Raw genomic sequence first — 18,356 nt, forward strand, 5'->3', positions numbered from 1 at the left:
GTGACTTGAAGCGTGTCATGACCAGTCAGTGCTGCAGCCATAAAACGGAGATGATAATACTGATATCACTCCTTGGTAAAGCATTATGAAATGCTTTCATTATTCTTTCTGCTCCAGAGCCTGGATTCCAAGGAAGTGAGGTATGTATGGTGGTGGTGATGTCTGTCTGTTTTTCTGTCCCCATTCCCATCCTAATTCCCACAAAATTGGTCAGGAAGTAGAAGTCTCAAAGGCAATAAAATTCCTACAAATTTTTGTGTATTGCTAAGTTCAGCAGGTAGTGAAGGTGAGAAGGCTGGGCTATTGGAGTATGCCAGAGGGAAGATGGTGCAGAGACAAGTGAACACAGAGGGACAGCAGAGATGCGGAGCACCAATCCCACACTCTGTTCTTCAGTAGAATGGGATGTGTTACTAGAAGAGCTCCAGCTGTATTTGCTGTTAGAAATCCTAGTGGTGGTTTTGTTTCTGGCTGCCCTGAACATGCCTTCCTCATGTTCCTGGGATGTTTTCACTCCTCTGTTGTGCAGATCTGGGTTCCTTTGCCTCAAGGAGCTCTGAATCTTTCCTAGTACCTTTGGCAGAGCTCTTTCTCTCCACACTGCTCACATTTTACTTCTGCAATAAATGCAAATCTAGAGCTTCCTTCTTTCCTTATAACTGTGGGGTTTCTCCCCATGTATCCCAAGGGGAAGAGCCTTCCTGTTCTCATAAAGAAATTCTCTCTTTGTCTTCATTATACACGTTTAATGTCTGGCAGGCCCAGTTTCCAGTGACTGCTGAATTTTTGCCTTGCACAGCTCTGTTTGTGTCTCCAGAGCACTGGCCTTTTTCTGCATAGGGCCTCTCACTTACTTGGCACAGCGCTCTGGTTTTGTATTGCTTTGTACAGTGAATGCAGCAGCTACACAGTAATAATCGCAGGGATGCAAATTTATTATCTCATGTTTAGTAACTCAGTGGAGTCACATGTTTATCTTGTACGCTCAAGTGGTGCTTTTAAATAGTACTGTATATACAATAGGTAGATTTAAAGTTGAGTAGCCAAGAAAACATCCTCAAGGCTGAAAGAATAAGCGTGAAAGATAAGCAAGAGTTGCAGCCTGAGTTTTAGCACTACTTCGTGTCTGGTGTGCTGATGTAGATGGCCATAGCAGTTAGAGGTTTCATTTATGTACCCAGATAAGGCCAAGATAGTTCAAAGCAATCAGATTCATCTTGTGTCTTGGAAGAGCACATTTATACTTTGCAAGAGAGAAGAGATTTGCAAGTTGAACTTTTTTTTTTAAAAAAAATAGGAATATTTAAGTAAGCATCCTTTGACTGGGAAGAAGGGACAAGTAGATGAGTAGCCAGCTGATCTCAGGCTCTGTGGTTTCTGCAGAGATAATTATATGAAGACCAAGGCTCTTGAACTACCTTCAGGTCAGTTGTTTTCAACTATGTTAGGTTAGGTAGCTTTAAAATTCAATTGCTTTGAAATAAAGAAGTCATGACTGGGAGGGAACATGACTGGAAAGCATCAGCCATGGAAAAATACTGTAGCCTGAAGTCAGCTTTGAAGCCTCTATGTATTTTTATTGTCTTCATAGACTTTAGGTTAGGCCTTCAGTACAGAAAGTCAAGATAAGGCATGTCTCTGAACAGGGATTATTTATACTTGTGTGATGTGTACTTCTCTAATAAGAATTACTCAAATCAAACTTGTTATTATTACTATTATGACATTAGGTTTGTAAGCTTCTGTCAAAGCCCAATTTGGCTAGGTATTTGAAAACATAAATTGTAATGACAAGTCTCTCCAAACCAAAGAGGTCATAATGTGCCTGTGTATGTGCGTGTGGAGTAGAATGAAAATTTTGGATAATGGGTACGTTGGCTCCCAAATCAACCTACCTTTGTAGTCATTTTGCAGATGGGAGCCTGTGCTGTTGTGCAGTGAGTGGACTAACTAGTCCAGGAAGATCACTAATTTCTAGCCAAAAATCTTGTCTTCAATTCAAAGGGAATTTGACTACAATGGTTTAAAATCTTTCTCTAATAGCTCATGCTTTATTATTCTTTTTGTTTTATTTTCATGTTCCTCCTGTTTGCATTGAAGGAAGAGGTGCATTGAGGAATAGGTCCTATTTATGTAGAGCACGCCATGTCTGTTTTTCTGACAAGATGGGACAGTTCCCTGCAATGCATTTTTAAATGTTCTGCCTTGCTACGTTCCCAATGTCCAGACCTTGTGACTTTCTGCACTTCCCTTAAGGAGTTGTTAATAAGTCTTATATCATATGCAGCCTGATTTTCACTTTTTAAAATTTCCTGTTAGTCTTAAACTGCCCAAGATACCATCTGACATAATTCTGTCTTATTCATTTATGATGTTGGAAATATCAGCAAGAGTGGAAGCAGCAGTAATGGGATACTGCAAATCATCTGTCCCTGCAGTACATGTTGGGAGATGCTCCTGAGAAGCTACACACATAATATGTCAGACCCCATGTATTGACCAAAGGAGAGGGAATATGCTCTGGACAGGCACTGAAACTCTGAGGTGTCTAGATTTATCTGAAGCAAAGTGGCTGAGCCTTTTTTGTACTGGCTGATTGAAGTGGTGTTGCTGCACTTGAAAATTTGTGAAGGCCTCATTTAATCACTCTGCCTTTTATTTCCTTCTACTACTCTCATTTCTTCCTTATTTTCCCGTCAGTCCTACATGCTCTCTCAACAGTACGTTTTCATTTCTTCCTTTTTATTTCCACGGTAGATGGTGGAGTCACATCCCACATGGCTCTGCCATCTGGAGCAACTTCCCTGACTCATATTCCTTTTGAGCTTCAGCTTTCTCCTTGGCCTCTATGTGTTAATCTTCCTTCTAATAAAACATCTCATGCCCAGAGGCTTCCAGTTCTGCTCTGCTCAGTCTTTCTCCTTGAGACACATAGCTTTTGCTACCCTATGATACAAAAGGTATATTGTAATGTGTTTAGTGTTAGACAAGGAAGACCTGTTTTAGAGACACTTAATCGCTTATTTAAGTCTAATTCCAGTTTAGGACAACACTTCAGGGCCCACTTACCTTTTTAATACCCCCTCATCCCTTTGATTTCAACTGGCTTCACTGATTTAAAGTTAGGTATGCATCTAAGTACTGTGAACGTGATAAAGCCTCAACTGTGAACTGTGTTTTTTTTATATTTTGAACAAACAAATAAACAGAAGTGTAGTGCAAAGTCTGAAAATAATGAAAGGTTCAAGCAGAGAAGTAAGATTTCAAATATGATACTACATCTCCTAAAGTCTCATCTTGAAAACGTCAGACATGCTGTAAAATCAAACAAAAATCCAGTAGCCTTGGTTTTCAGTCTGTTGACTCAAAATATTTTTTGCTGTGCACTGAGATTTTCAGCAGCTGACATAGTATGCAGTTGTTCTTGCTAAATTAAGGATGTCTCATGCATTTCGGGATCCCATAGTAGAACTGCTGGGCTGCATTAAAAAAAATTGAGGTTAGTTTATTGAGTGTTTGGACACAGTTTGTTGTGCCACTGCTTTTCTCCTTGTGATTCCCTGAAAGCTTCCATGAGATGGAGAGAAAATACAGCTAATAGCAGGCTGTGCCTGGCCACCACACAGTCCCAGCTTTGTGCATAGCATGGCTTTGGCATTTGGAGTTGGAGCTCAGTGCATGTTAGCAGCAGTACATTCGTTGACATAAATCGCTGTCAGAGGAATGCAGCTGTATATTTTGTGGACGCTGGATGCAGCCTGTCTCAGACTCATCATGAAATCATGGAAGATCTGCTCAAACTTGTGTCTCGGACTGCAAGTCCTGGGTGCGGGACACCACAGCCGGATAACCACCCACTCACTTGTGAAACAAATGCAAGCTCAGTTACAAGGCTCCTACCCATTCTCCCTATTCCTGCCCCTTTCTTACCATTTCCTGCTTTCTTCCAGGCAGAAGATCTGTCCAGAAAAGACACGTAGAAACACACATCCTTCCTAATTCATGAAAATTGAGGAGGAGGGAGCAATGCCTGGCCTCAGAGCAGGCTCATTTAAAGGAGGCTCATTTTAAGTCCAACCAGTAGTGAATTTGGCTGTCCTCAGGGAGAACATGTCACCTTCAGCAGGGAAAATGCCTTCCACTTCATCCCCAAGAGTAAAGCTGTCCTGTTGTATCTAAGCTGCATCTTAGGAAGTCACAGTGTTGTTTAGGAGAGGGGGGAAGGGAGGTACATTCAAAGCAAAGTGGCTCAGACTGCTCTTGTAGCCCACAAAGGCAACCAGTTAATTTATTATGGAAATCTGCGTGGTGCTGCTGTGGCCTGACTGTGGGCAAATCAGTAGAAAGACGATAGTAAAGCCATAGGCTGCAACGTGTTTTCGTGGGTTTCTCAAGGGTTTTTTGTTTGTTTTCATTTGGTTTGGGTTAGGTTTTTTTTTTTGCTTGGTTTGCTGTCCATACCTAAGTGTCCAGCTGAAGTTCCTACAGTCGCGTCCATACTATCCTTATCCTGGATCACAGGGGAGTGATGCAGTGTCTTCTCACTTGTTTCTGGGGTGATGACACAGGCAGCATTGTAGCATCAGAATATTTTTGAAGCCCTAGTGTGGGTGTATGATTGTCAGAATTGAGGGGATTTTCGTATAAAATTTGAACCACAGTGCTTCGTTAGTGAAAGGTTTGCCTTTGTCCTCCTTAACATGAGGAAAGTAAATCAAGACTGTATAATACTTGGTTCCTTGTGAATCATGGGGGTTGCATGGCTTAAAGTGTATTTGCTAAAGTCCTTTTAAAATGTGTTGCTTTTGTGCGTCTCATATATTCCCCTCTCTACATTTTTACCTTTCTTAAATGATCAGTGAATGTGAAAAAAACCTTCCTGTGTGTGGAAGTGGAGTTGATTTTGTAAATAAAATAATACTCATGTGCTGTTTTTCCCATTTGTCACAATTCTTGGAGATTTTTGTGGAGGATTTTTGTGGAAGATTCACAACCCAAGGTCCAAACTAAGCCTCCTTCTTCACAACCTGACATGGGTAGACTGTGGTATTAAGCTAATCAGAAGCAGTGCTTTGGGGAATTTCTCAGAAATCCACTGTCCTCAGTCAAATCTCTTCTTAATCTGCTTCCCATTCTGCAGAAAGAATATTCCTCACACCAGCGCTGCCATGCTTGTCAGTTCAGCAAATGTTTCCTTGGCATTGCACTTGCTGTTTTTGAACCACAAATGCTTTTAGGTAAAGTTATCATAATATAAACTGAAAATTGACAGGCTGAATAGTTGTGGTTAGTATGTGCTATAGTGGTGATGACATGGGAAAATATGTTGTTTTTCTCCAGATGACTGTTTGAGGTTAGTTCTAGACCATTTTGTTCATGAAGTGCCAGCTAAAATTATGAGAGCATGACTTTGAAGTAAGCAGGTTAGTTTGATTTTATTTTTCTTTAAAAGCCTGATAAGGGCTTTGTGTCAGAGAATGGTTGTTGTTATTTTGGGATTTATAAAGAATGGAGCCAACAATTAGAAGGAGTAAAAGGTTAAAAAGACTAAAATCCCCTTTCCAAGAAGTTCATCTCACTGCATAATCTAACCAAAATTGTCTCACTCATGGGACTAGCATGGGCAAAGCATGGCCCTGAGGGCAAAAGCTGGCAGAGTTCAGGTGCTGCTTCTTCAGCAAAAAATGGTAGTGTGAAAGGGGATAGGTAGCAGCAGCAGCATTTTGTAGACCTGCTCCTTATGTTCCTTCCCCATATTCAAGCTCAGAGTCTTGATTTGTGTCATATCTTGCCAGGATGGCAGCTTAGCAGAACCATGGGTGGCAGCTCACACACTCCATCAGTTATAGGATGATTTGCATGCACCAAAAAATGTCACGGTGCTGAGTCAAGTAGGCAGCGCTCTAAAGGACCACAGAAACATGTGCCCTGTTCATAAGACAGAAGCAAGAAAAGGAGGCATCGGGCAGGAGGTGGTGTTTGATGTCTTCATATCTAATGATAAAAACAGAAGTGACTCAAATGTCACTTTCTTCCCAAACAGAAGTCTTTTTTGGTGTGGGCTGCCAGTCCATGTTAGGAGTGATATGCAAAATATACAGAATTTGTGTGTGGCTAAATGATGGTTTCTTTTTCTTTCATCTGCCTCCATTTCGCTTTGTGCTGCAAGGTTGCAGTTGCATGTAAAAGGCTTGACATGTTTAATGGAACCTTGAAACAGCTCCAGTGAACTGCAGCAGAAAGAGAAGCAGAGGAAAGCAGAAGGATAGCAGAAGACACATTAACCAAACTTACATTTTGAAATAAACCCCTGCAGTTCTGGAAAAGCCCTTACTTCACCTGCTACACACCAATGTGTGAGTTTGGGGTTTGAATTTGCTCCAAGGTCTTTGTGGTGTTTGGGCACAGAGAGGCAAGTTAGCTGTGGAGGAGCTGCTTTAAAGGTGAGTTTGTCCGCCTTCACCCTTCCTGAAATGCTGTGCTGAAATGATGTTGTTAGGACAACAAGTGAATATTTTTCTGATGTTTTCATCTTTTCTCTGCTTGCATGGGCTAAGTTCATCTCTGTTAGTGTTGTGGGGAAGGTCGGGAAGCAGAGCATATTGCTAACATGTCCCCTGAGCTGAGGAGCTTCTAAAGCTTCTTGAAAGTTAGATCACGCTGACTTTTGTATGGTGCCCTTTAGCTCAAACAAATGCAAAAGGCATACAGTATGGATGGCTTGTTTCTAAAAGACCATCACAGAGCCAGAGGAAGAGTTGTTCTTCTAATCCTGATATTCTCCTAATTCTGACAGTCTTCTAATGACTCCTGGAGGGAACGTTCCCTTTCCCAGAAATTCCTTCTTCACTCTTTTGTGTACTTCATATTAGTACAACCAGTACTCTGAAGAGTTAAATTTTTTGGCACTACCTAGGAAAAGCTTCAATTTTCCCTACTTCTGAATAAATATTATAGAATATTTGAATCCTTTTCAGTTAAAATAATGATAGTGAATTGATTAATGTGATAACATTGGTAATATTGACCAGTACAATGTTTGATGAGGTTAAGCATATTTCAGTTCTGGAGTCCTCAGTCAGTTCTGGAATCCTCAACATAAGAAGGATATGGAGCTGTTGGAACGGATCCAGAGGGGGGCTGCAAAGAAGATGAAAGGACTGGAGGACCTCCCATATGAGAACAGGCTGAGAGAGTTGGGAATGTTCAGCCTGGAAAAGAGAAGGCTCTGAGGAGACCTTATAGTGACCTTCCAGTACCTGAAGGGGCTACAAGAAAGCTGGAGAGAGACTGTTCACAGAGGGTTGTAATGATAGGACAAGGAACAATGGGTATAAACTGGAGAGGGTCAGATTTAGACTAAACATAAGGAGGAATTTCTTCACAGTAAGGGTGGTGAGGCACTGGCACAGGTTGCCCAGGGAAGCTGTGGCTGCCCCATGCCTCGAGGTGTTCAGGGCCAGGTTGGATGGGGCCTTGGGCAGCCTGATCCAGTAGGAGGTGTCCATGCCCATGGCAGGGGGCTTGGAACTAGATGATTTTTAAGGTCCCTTCCTACTCAAACCATTCTATGATTCTATGATTCTATGATATTTGGTTAGAAATAAAAAGTCCAGCTTGTTCAAGGGCGATGAGTGGTTATGACTATCCAAATGGTGACCTTTCAGGGTTGGCATTTGTATGTCCAGCAATGAAGGCAGGTGGACTGGACAGCTACTTTTCTCAGGTGAATATACTTCAAAGTTCACTGCAAGGAAAAAATGTGTTGTTACACATTGTGCATCTAAAATAAAAGATGAGATTTTGACTGTTCCCTAGATCAGTTGCTGACACATATCGTCTCTCTTTTCTGGAGCCTTTCATCCCACATGTGATTTTTCTCATTCACTGGATGATGGTCTTGTTTGTAAAATAGAAGCAAGAGAAGGCAACAGTAGATAGGAGGGGGTGTTTGTGTCTACGTGTTTAATTGTAAAAACAAAAGTGACTCAAATGTCACTTCTTCCAAAATAGGAGCCTTTTTGTTGTGGGCTGCCAATGCAAGATAGGATGTGGTGGCTTAATGCACCTGCTTCACTTCAGCAAAACTAGTGCACTTTTAATTTCCATGGCCTCACTCCCAGTCTTTGGGGCAGGCACTTCCATAACAGTTTGCAGGGATGAGGCCTTTCCCTTGAAATTACACTGGGGGGATGTTCACACGCACGCAGTGGGATGCCAAGCACAGCAGGATCCTCTTCCTAACTGGGGCTGTGCACAATGCTGTCATAAATTTTAAATAATAATACTACTGTAAAAAGTTAAATAAGCACGTCGAGTTAATTTTATGCTCCCCTCCCCTCAGGCAAATCAGCATAAATTGAAATTTCTAATAATTAGCCCAAGCAGTTTCACTGAATGGTTATACCTGATTTCTATGAATCATGGTAATACATCAAGGGTTGATCCTGCAAAGAGCAGCCAGGTTCCCAGAAAGACCTGGGAGGATCAGATCCAGTTGTACAGATACTATATGGATGCGTTTGCCATTAATTGGGTTAGTTATATGTGTATTGCCATACATTTCAGATTTTGGTCACTTAACAGTTACAGCCTTAGAGAATAATGCACCAAACTGTCTGCACCGGGCGTATTAAACTGCCATCATAAACCGTTTTACAATTCCAGGCAGCCCTTCCCAAACGTATTGTAGACCCTATTAACAAACACCTGTCAAGTTCAATTGAAATGTCTAAGTGGCCTGATATACAGTGTCTGCTGCTGTGCCAGGGAAAGCAGGACTCGCCCTGCACGCCAGCCGCAGCAAGAAACATGGTCAGAGATGGGGTGTTTGGGAGGAGCGGGGGCTTCAAGGAGCTCTGGGCTTGCCTTTCAACCTGGCGGATTTCAGTAGCTAGCAGTAAGGGAAAGTCAGTTTTGTGTAAGGCAAACAGCCTTTATGTTCCTTGTTACCCACTGTGACATAAGTCTCAGAACATTTCAAGCTTTTCTTTCTCTTTTTTTCCTCCTGGTTTTTTTTTTTATTATTATTTTCAAGTGAAGATATGAAAGCGTAAACATATCTTTTCCTCTGTTACTGACTTGAATGAGGGCTGGCCCCTGGTATATGTGTGAAAATTGCTTGGCTAGGAAAGATCTAATGTTTGTTGTATCGTAGCTGTGGAGATAAAGTCCAGACTCCCTAGCTGCTTGTCTTGACAGAAAGTGCTACTTGTACGTGTTTGCTTCCAGAGACTGAGCTTACAAAAGAGGAGAGGAGGAGAATTAGCCTGGTAGCATCTCAGAAATGTTTGTGGAGGGTTTTTTGTTTTGTGTTCAAGGATTTCCACCCTTTCTCCCCCACCCCCCCTCCTTTTTTTTTTTTTTTTAAAATTGTGAACTCCGAATCCAAGGAGGCTCAGCACTCAGCATGTTTGAATGCCAGCCAAGGCACTAAACTGGCAGCCATCCATTCTGATATCAATGTGAGTGAAATGTGTACTCAGTAACTGGATTCAGGCCCTTCATAGTTTGCAAGCAAATATTTCTGCTTTTGCAGATGAGATGAAAAACAGAAAAAGCTGTGCAGCTCCTGAGCATGTGAGGGGGGTCTGCACCTTTGCAAAGAGGCATTAACATTTCTGTGTCCTACTCAAAGTCCCGTGTCTTATGTTATCACATCAAAGGCTGCGTTTTATTTCCAAAAGGCATTTAATTATATCTTATAACGTTTTAACTACTAAATCTGCCTTGCATAGAAGCTGTAAGTACCTCACACTGTTAATAAGCTGTAGGAAAGTGAAGTAAATTGGCATTTTGTAAAAAACGTTGTACAACACCAATGGAAAGCTATGCAAATCAGCTATGATACAGCCAGATTTGCATTTTGTCTTGGGTTTAGTGATACACACAGCAGGACTTTGGCAGGTGTGCCTCTTGGGATGATGCATGCACTGGCAGCATGGCCCTGTAGCATCAATTTAACAAGTGTAGTGGGATTTTCCATGCAGTTTCTCAGAACCACTGAGCAATGTGCAACAATATATAGAGACAGAGGAAATCGATTTTTTTAAGTAAATACATTTAGTGTGTGGGGGAAAGTGTTATACAAATCTTTTGCTTTGCCAAAAGAAGGTTAGCAGTTTTGTTTGGTGCTGCTGCTCAACTTTACAAAGTCTTCTGCTGTCTTACTCTTTTTTTTGCTGCTACTCTTTGGTGTAGAAAGCACCAGAGTGAGGAGGTGATTTGGAGTTCTTTCCCTCTGGGTGCTCAGCTCATTAGAGCAATATATGGAGAGAGGAACATGTTACAAGCAGCTGACAATGCAGTTTCACAGCCTTTCAGTTCATTGAAGCAATGGCGTGCTTAAGACCTGTTGTTTTGCCCAGTTGAGAAGGAAGATGGGATCATACTTGGGGTTTCTGGAGATAATAATGCTACTCTAGGGAGGATGACATGGAAATGCACTCTCAGAGCCCTTTGTAGTCTGTTTTATATTGTAGAGATGTACTCGTGCTTTTAAAGCATTGCAGGAAAGTACCTTACTTGCTTTTTTCCCCCTCATAGAAGTTTTATTTCATTTCAGGAATTCATTATGCTAAATTGAAAAAAAATGGATTTTTGTTTTTGCATTGGCCTTCACATGCTGCATATTCTTTACAGCCAGCTATTTGAATGCAGATTTGTTGTCTTTTCTGCTGTGAAAATGAACAAAACAAAAACTTCTATGTACGCTTTACCTGTAAGAAAGGTGAATTTGTTCCAGCATCCCTTCCCAGTTCATCAGTGCTGTGTGACAGCTCCATCCTGTGGGGTGCTCGGCACCTGAAAGAAGCACTGGGTGTTTTCACTTCCCGTGCCTGTGATCCTGCATCCCTTGAAGTGAGTGAAATGTCAGCCGCTAACCTGACATAGGCTTTTGGCTGGAGTCCTACAAGGGCATATGAGGCAGTAGGTAAGCAGCATCTGTCCTTAAGGCAGAGCTTAACCGGGAGTTCGGTAGGTTTTGGACAAAGCTTCTGGTACAAGGCTGTCTCGAATTTAAGCACAAGCCTGAGTACTTTCTTCCTGTGACCTCAGCACACGCAGTGCTCTGTTAGTTTGTATTACAGAAGCAGAAGGGAGTTTGGCTGCTTTCAAGTGAAGTCTGCCAAAAAACCAGCAAGCAGCATCTTCTCTTCCCCTCTCCCCTTGGCTTCTGTATAAATAGTCAAAACATCTTTCAGAGCAAGTTTAGTTAATGTTTTGTGGTAGTGAGTGAACATTGTGATGCTGCAATATGTTTTGTGCTCCTGAATCTCGTTATAAGATACTTGAGTGTAATTTAGTTCAGGTTTTTAAATGAGAAGAAAGAGTGCTATGAGGTCTTGCCTGGATTTTGTCCTTGACTTCGTGAGAAGACGTTTTGAGTGCATTTGGAACGGTTTGGCTTCTCATTGGATATATGTTGAAAGTTTTCCTTTCTTATCCTTACTGCACAGACAGTCACATCATTTTTTAAATGAATGGTCCTTTTGCTGTCCATATGCAAGAAATTATGCGAACATCTGTGTAAGTCGCAACATACGAGAAGGCAATTTCTTGCTGGCAGGCTGCAGAACCCATCTTTCAAAACCCTGTCTGCAGAGGGTCTGTGCACAGCCATCAGCTTTGTTCTCGCATTGCACACTGTTGGTTTCACGTTCCACCGCTTCACTACTAATAACAACTGGTAGGGTTTTGTCTTTTTTTTTTTTTTAAGCACCAAATGTATAGTTTCATTTAGGCAGCTGGTTTTATCAAGAAAATGGTATCAGAATTGTGTGGGATTTTGTGAGTCATTACCAGAAATATTGCAGTGGGTGGATTAGCCCCTTTAAAGCAGCTGCTCTGAGTGTTTCTTTGGTAGTAAGGTGCAGGGAAAATAGGGTCACGTTTGTGATTTTTTTTTTGCACACATCCTTGGGAATACCCTCAGTGAGGGCAATGTCCTTGTCCTGTCAGCAGCTCTCTGCTGTTTCCACTTGGCACCAGAGGGAAGGTGAGTGATGCTCCTCAGTCTCCCTGCAGAGTGTTTCTTGTGGCTGTCCCTGCGTGACAGGACATTGTAACAGAAGACGCACACGTTTCTGTCGTGGGGCTCTGTGACTCAAGCCCGTGGAGAAGCTGGGACAGCACCACTTGCGAAAGGTCCAAGAAGAGTGCACTTAGATGTCTGCACATTAGGTGTTGAGGCTTTCAAACTACCCTCCCCAGCTCGTAGCTGGGTTTATTTCAGTTGCAGGTATAAAAACTTCTTCCTAAAGGTTTGCTGCCTCTCCATCTGTGAAATGCAGACCTGTTTCCATCCCAAATCTCACTGGAGAACACTTTCCCTGGAATAAATAACACCCAAGTGCCGTCTCCTTGCTTTTAACAGTACAGCCCTGCCCTGGGTGCTGGGGCTCTCACCATCAGCCTCGTCTCACAGGAGCCACACATCCTCCCAGTTACAGCCCATTAGTGGGATACTTGTAGAAATGTTTGCTGGTTTCTTCATGTGTTGTGCAGACTTTCATCAAGTAAGCCATTCAGGAATAATATGCAAAACTTCTTTAGAGTCCTCCTGCCTCCCAGACAAAATTCCTGATCATTGGAGGCTAGTCCAGGAGCTGTGTCTCTGAGCCTGCTGCCACATGTCCCTGTTGCTGGAACCCAGAGCCACAGCGTTTTCTGATTAGCACATCCCACCACTGCTGTGTTTTCTCTCTTACGTAAGGCTGAGGAGGTACACAAGCATTTAGTCTCATGTGCTTCATGCAAGCATTCAGCAGAGAGGTTTCTTACTAGAAGCATGTTTGTTTTGGGTGAAGGCTCTCCTATTAAGTCCTAAAGTATCACAGTCCTGTGCACTAAGCAAAATATTTCCCTTTCCAAGAGGTGACCGAAGCAGTGTGAGGAGAATGTTTTGATAAAATCGGAACAGGGGTGGAGAGGAGGAGCAGTAGAGACCCATCTCCTGCCAGTGTCCAGTTAATGCTCCTAATGAAGTGTAGTGCAGCGCTCTAACACGCAGCAGAAACCTCTGATGAGCAATGGCTTGTTGTGCCTAATGGTCTCCCAAACATAGTTCATGACAAATAAAATGCATGGTGACCTTCTCTGCTTCTTCCTATTGCTCTGGTGCATTTTTGTTTGTGTGTTTGTTGGGGTTTTTTGGGGTTTTTTTGAGCTTAGTTTGGGAATGTCAAGGGAAAAGAAACAGCATTGTTGTTTTCAGCTCCTGGAGCCCAGAGGAGCTGTGGTGGGAGCAGGGTGCAGGTAGGTGGCTGCTCTTCAGCTTTCCTATGTGAATAGATCCAAACTGAGGTAAGTGAAGGAGGCGTCCCTTAGTGGTCCCTTCCACACTTGAGCACACATCCTTCCACACACAGCCCTTGCACATGCACCGTGTCGAGCAGTTGCTTGATGTGTCAAGGAAAGACCAACCTCTGTTCCCCCCTAAACCATGCCCGTAGCCCCTCTATGCTTCTGGCAGGGTGGGTGCATGAGACAGATCCTGTTGCAGTGAGCAGAGGGAACATGGTAGATATGTTTTGTACCCAGCTCCAATTTTGTGTGTACCATGAGAGGCACCAAGACATGGCATGAAGAGAAGCAGAAGGAGCATCTTCTTGATATGCTGCTGCTTCACCAGGTCATTTTTCTCTCTGGCTGCACCAGGCATCGATGGTTGGGCAGCAGCTCTGGCACTTGTTCCCTGCCTTGATTAAAGCAGCAGCAAGACCTGGCTGCTGCTGATGGATAGGGGGAGCAACAACCTGTCTGCAAAGATTAAAAACCCATTTTCAGCATGGCTCTGGAGCAGGTGTGGGATTAGCCTACTCTGACATCGCTACAAAGGGGCCCTCCGTTGCAGCCTGCTGAGACTTCTGTAAGTGGGGAGACGGTGATGGTCCCCTGCATACCCTTGGGTGGGCTATGCATGAGAGTCCCAGTGCAGTGTTTGCACACTGAAGAACAGTGGGACAAGTCCTCTGATGTTGTCCCAGCTATGGAGAGACTGCACAAAAAGGCCTAGGGCCGTGCCAGCTCTAGGGGTGCATGTAGTGGGGAAGTGGTGGCCCATGTGATTGCTGTGCCAGCAGGGCTCACAGCAGGAGCAGTTTAGAAATGACAGCAAAGGTAACAGCTTGCTCAATGAAGCAAACTGCAGCTTCTTGGCACCAGAACCAATAACCAGTAAGGCAAGTAAGGTGATTCTCCTTTACTCTGAACTTGTGAGACCTCACCTGGAGTACTGCATTCAGTTCTGGAGTCCTCAGCACAGGAAGGACATGGATTTGTTAGAGTGTGTCCAGAGGAGGGCCATGAAGATGATGAGAGGGCTGGAGCACATCCCGTATGAGGAAAGGCAGAGAAAGTTTGACATGTTTAGCCTAGAGAAGAGAAGGCTCTGGGGACACTTTGTAGCAGCCTTCCAGTGCTTAAGGGGAACTATAGGAAAGCTCGGTAGGGTCTCTTTATCAGGGAGTGCAGAGATTGCATGAGGGGTAATGGTTTTAAGGTGAAAGAGGGGAGATTTAGAATAGACACTAGGAAGAAGTTGTTTCCTCTGAGGGTGGTGAGGCACTGGCGTGGGTTGTCCAGAGAAGTTGTGGATGCTCCATCCCTGGATGTGTTCAAGGCCGAGGTTGATGGGGCTTTGAGCAACCTGATCTGGTGGAAAGCATTCCTGCCCATGGCAGGAGCTTGTAACTGGATGATCTTTCACTGGATGATCTTTTCACTCAAGTGCATTTCAACTCAAACCATTCTGTGATTCTATTCTGTGATTCTTTGGGATGCTGCAGACAGGGCAGGGCTAGGTACAGTTCTAGTCCTGGCAGAAACCAGCTTTTTGTGGAGGGCTGGCCTATCCTATGTTGTTACATGAGCCTTATGTGGAACAGCCATAAATATATTTCTGGATTTTTCCCAGACTTCTTTTGTTTTCTTTTCTTGGCAAGAGATTTGCCCTGCTTGGTTCTGAGGGCTTTTTTAGAAAATAAAATAAGAAGAGTAATGTTAATAATAATTTCCCCTCCCCCTTTTGTTCTGTTTTGTTTTGGTTTTTTTGTGGCTCTGGTAGCTCATTTGGAGCCATAGTACACTGTCTGAAACTGTGTGGATTTAGGTGTCGCAACAGCAGCCCATCCCCCACACAGGTATAAACTACCTGCATATTGTGTGTGAACTGTAGGCTTGGTTTATGCAGATTTTTTTAGTCCAAAGCGTAACTGTGATCCTGCATGCTCATTTTGTATGCACATTCATGCATGCACTTACCTGGCAAGTCCCAGTTAGAATTAGGGCAGCCCCAAAGCAGTGAGCCTCTCCATTGACTCCAGCAGGCAGCACCCCTTTCCAGAACCAGGACCTTCTCAGATCAGCCCTGGGGAGAGCGTCTCGTGATCTCACAGCATGGCATGTCTGGTCCCTGATGCAGGACAGCATTTTATGTATATGCAGAACATGTGTTGTCATGTTCCCTTTTGAGTCTGTGCTGTGTTGTAGAGTGAATATTGCTGCTGTGTTTGAATGTAGTTCTTCACAGGGTAGTCAGCTGCATCATGAGGTCCAACAAGGCCAAGTGCAAGATCCTACACCTGGCTCGGGGCAATCCGTGGTTTCAATACATTATGGGGAATGATGTGATTGAGATCAGCCCTGCAGAGAAGGACTTGGGGGTGGTGATTGATGAGAAGTTTGATATGAGCCAGCAATGTGCGCTTGCAGCCCAGGAGGCCAACCGTACCCTGGGCTGTATCAAGAGAATCGTGGCCAGCAGGTTGAGGGAGGTGATTCCGCCCCTCTATTCCTCTCTTGTGAGACCTCATCTGGAGTATTGTGTCCAGTTCTGGAATCCTCAACATAAGAAGGATATGGAGCTGTTGGAATGGGTCCAGAGGAGGGCTACAAAGATGATCAGAGGGCTGGAGGACCTCCCATATGAGGACAGGCTGAGAGAGTTGGGGTTATACAGCCTAGAGAAGAGAAGGCTCCGAGGAGACCTTATAGCGACCTTCCAGTACCTGAAGGGGCTAGAGGAAAGCTGGGAAGAGACTTTTTATAAAGGCTTGTATTTATAGAACTAGGAGGCAATGGGTATAAACTGGAGAGGGGGAGTTTTAGACTAGATATAAGGAGGAATTTCTTCACAATGATGGTGGTGAGGCACTGGCACAGGTTGCCCAGGGAAGCTGTGGCTGCCCCATCCCAGGAACTGTTCAAGGCCAGGTTGGATGGGGCCTTGGGCAGCCTGGTCTAGTGTGTCCCTGCCCATGGCAGCGGGTGTGGAACCGGATGATCATTAAGGTCCCTTCCAACCCAAACCATTCTATGATTCTGTGATCATGGTCATAAGCACAAATGCAAACACGAAAGATTTGCAGAGGCAGGTGCTGGCCTGTATTTTTCTTCCGTTTGCAGTTTCTAAAAAAAAAAAAATCTTTTCAAGATCTACACTGTCAAGAATGTGGGTGTCTGGCTGAATGAAAGAAAAATAAAATAATCTTGCATGATAAATACACTAGAAAATCTGCAGTTTCCCTAAACTCTTAGCATAAATACAACCACTTCTGGGGGCTGCTTTGCTTGGTTGCTTATCCAAGGGAGAGGAGTAACATTTTAAGAAATTTTCCCTGAATGCCCTTCCTTGTTCTAATTATCTTAATTATTAGCAATGTACATGCTCTAGTTCCAGCATGAAATGCTACTTTCTGACAAAATCAGATCTGCTTCCTTTTACATCATATCATATATCAAGTGTGGAACAAGAATCCAAAAGCCATGGGTATATCTACAGGTCTTTTATATATGTGATTGTTTATTTAATACTGCTGGTTTTTCTTTCATCATTTTAAAAGTTGACTGCCTCAAGGTAGGCACCTGGATTTATATTTAGGGACTGATGTAAGTGGGATGCCTTTCAAAGGCTTTGCGTACCTGTAGCTCTTGGTAAATTAATTAAAAGCAGATGTTCTTTTTGGCAAGTTTGATGGGAGCGAGTAGGGGATGCTGAGTGCCCAGCACCTTCGAAACACTAGCAGATTCAGATGTCTAAAGATGGAGTTAGGCATTTAAATTTAAGCACCCAAACTGGCTAAGTTTTGGTCCTGTAATCATAACAATCATTGTCCCCTCTGTCCTGAAGTGCTGTAGCAGGGATTCATCTGAGAAGCGGGAGGTTCGTACATGGGAGTGAGCAGGGACAGAGTATGTGTCTCACTGCAGTGGAAGTGGGCTTGGCTGGCTGCCTTATAGCAACATGCAGATGAGGGTCAGGTGGCTTGACGGTTATGAAACTAAATAGAAGGTATGCAAAATGGGATTGGTTTTGTGCATAGTTTTAGGTTTTGTCTTTTAGGACTATGAATCTTTAATTAAAATACCAAAGAAGAAAAAAAAAGTACAGACGACAACTGCTACGTTTCACATATCTGCTGGATGTAAAGTAATAGCCTGCTATGCTCTTTTTAGGGATCATTTTTATCCTATTGCAACTGAGAATATAAAGCCATTTTACAACTTGCCAAAAGTGACACCTGCTTTCATACTTCCTAATAATTACTTTAGCTTTAACAGCAAGTTCTTGGCAGGGTGCATACAAATTATAACTCATTTCAGGGTACAAATAATGTCATAATGGCTGTAAGAGTTTGAGTTTCTCTTAATGGTCAGGATATTTGCATGTGTGTGTTTTGTTGGTACGAAACAAGCGAATGAAGAAGAGTTTTGGGTGACTTCTAACTTCTGAATAAAAATGTGTCTTGGATAGTCTAAGTGTACAAATAGACTAGAAAACATAAATAGTAAGGGGGGTTTTTGTGGTTATTTGAGCATGTTTTTTTATTTTTTTTTTCCTGTGAAAATACCCTGAACATTTGAACATTTGCAAGGAATAAAGTGGCTTCTAATGCTAGATGTTGACAAGTGGCATCAACCTGCCACCTTCTTTCAGGCACTCTTCTCCCTCTGTAGTGAGTGAGTGTTCAGTTTAAAGTACATTTAGATGTTGTAGGTGATCTTTTCCCTTATTTTTTCTATCCTTGCTGCAGTGAAGTAGATCTTGAAGTCACTTGTATTTTAACTGTCCACTAAATCAAGGTCTTTATTACATATCTCACCCCAAACTATAGGTAGGAAGTGAATCTTCTGCAGTGGTTGGTGGTTACTGAATAACCTTTAAAGTATTCAAGGTTACCTGTGTGTTGTATACAAAAGCCTATTTGGGGATAAAGTAGCGGCAGAACAGAGATCAGTGCTACACTTGCCCAAGATCAGCGCAGAATCGCTGGTGGAGCTGGAGGTACTTCCACATCAGGGTGGCAGAAGTTCTGCCATGAGATCTAAAGTAGACTTCTCTTCTCTGATTTTTT

At 43.1% G+C, this 18,356-nt stretch overlaps 1 protein-coding gene across 11 annotated transcripts in view; it reads left to right on the plus strand.

The window, feature by feature from the left end:
- ATXN1 (ataxin 1) overlaps positions 1-18,356 on the plus strand; it is a 246,872-nt gene that overhangs the window by 161,891 nt on the left and 66,625 nt on the right. Inside the window, exon 1 of one of the 11 annotated variants that reach the window (XM_069853667.1) lies at positions 16,833-16,858. The exons of the other annotated variants lie outside the window; for them this stretch is intronic. The gene's annotated coding sequence lies outside the window, so the exon portion shown is untranslated. Of the gene's footprint in view, positions 1-16,832; positions 16,859-18,356 lie in introns of those variants that run through there. 11 annotated transcript variants of the gene reach the window in all.

The sequence above is a fragment of the Phaenicophaeus curvirostris genome, chromosome 3, assembly GCF_032191515.1.
Source record: "Phaenicophaeus curvirostris isolate KB17595 chromosome 3, BPBGC_Pcur_1.0, whole genome shotgun sequence".
NCBI lineage: Eukaryota > Metazoa > Chordata > Aves > Cuculiformes > Cuculidae > Phaenicophaeus > Phaenicophaeus curvirostris.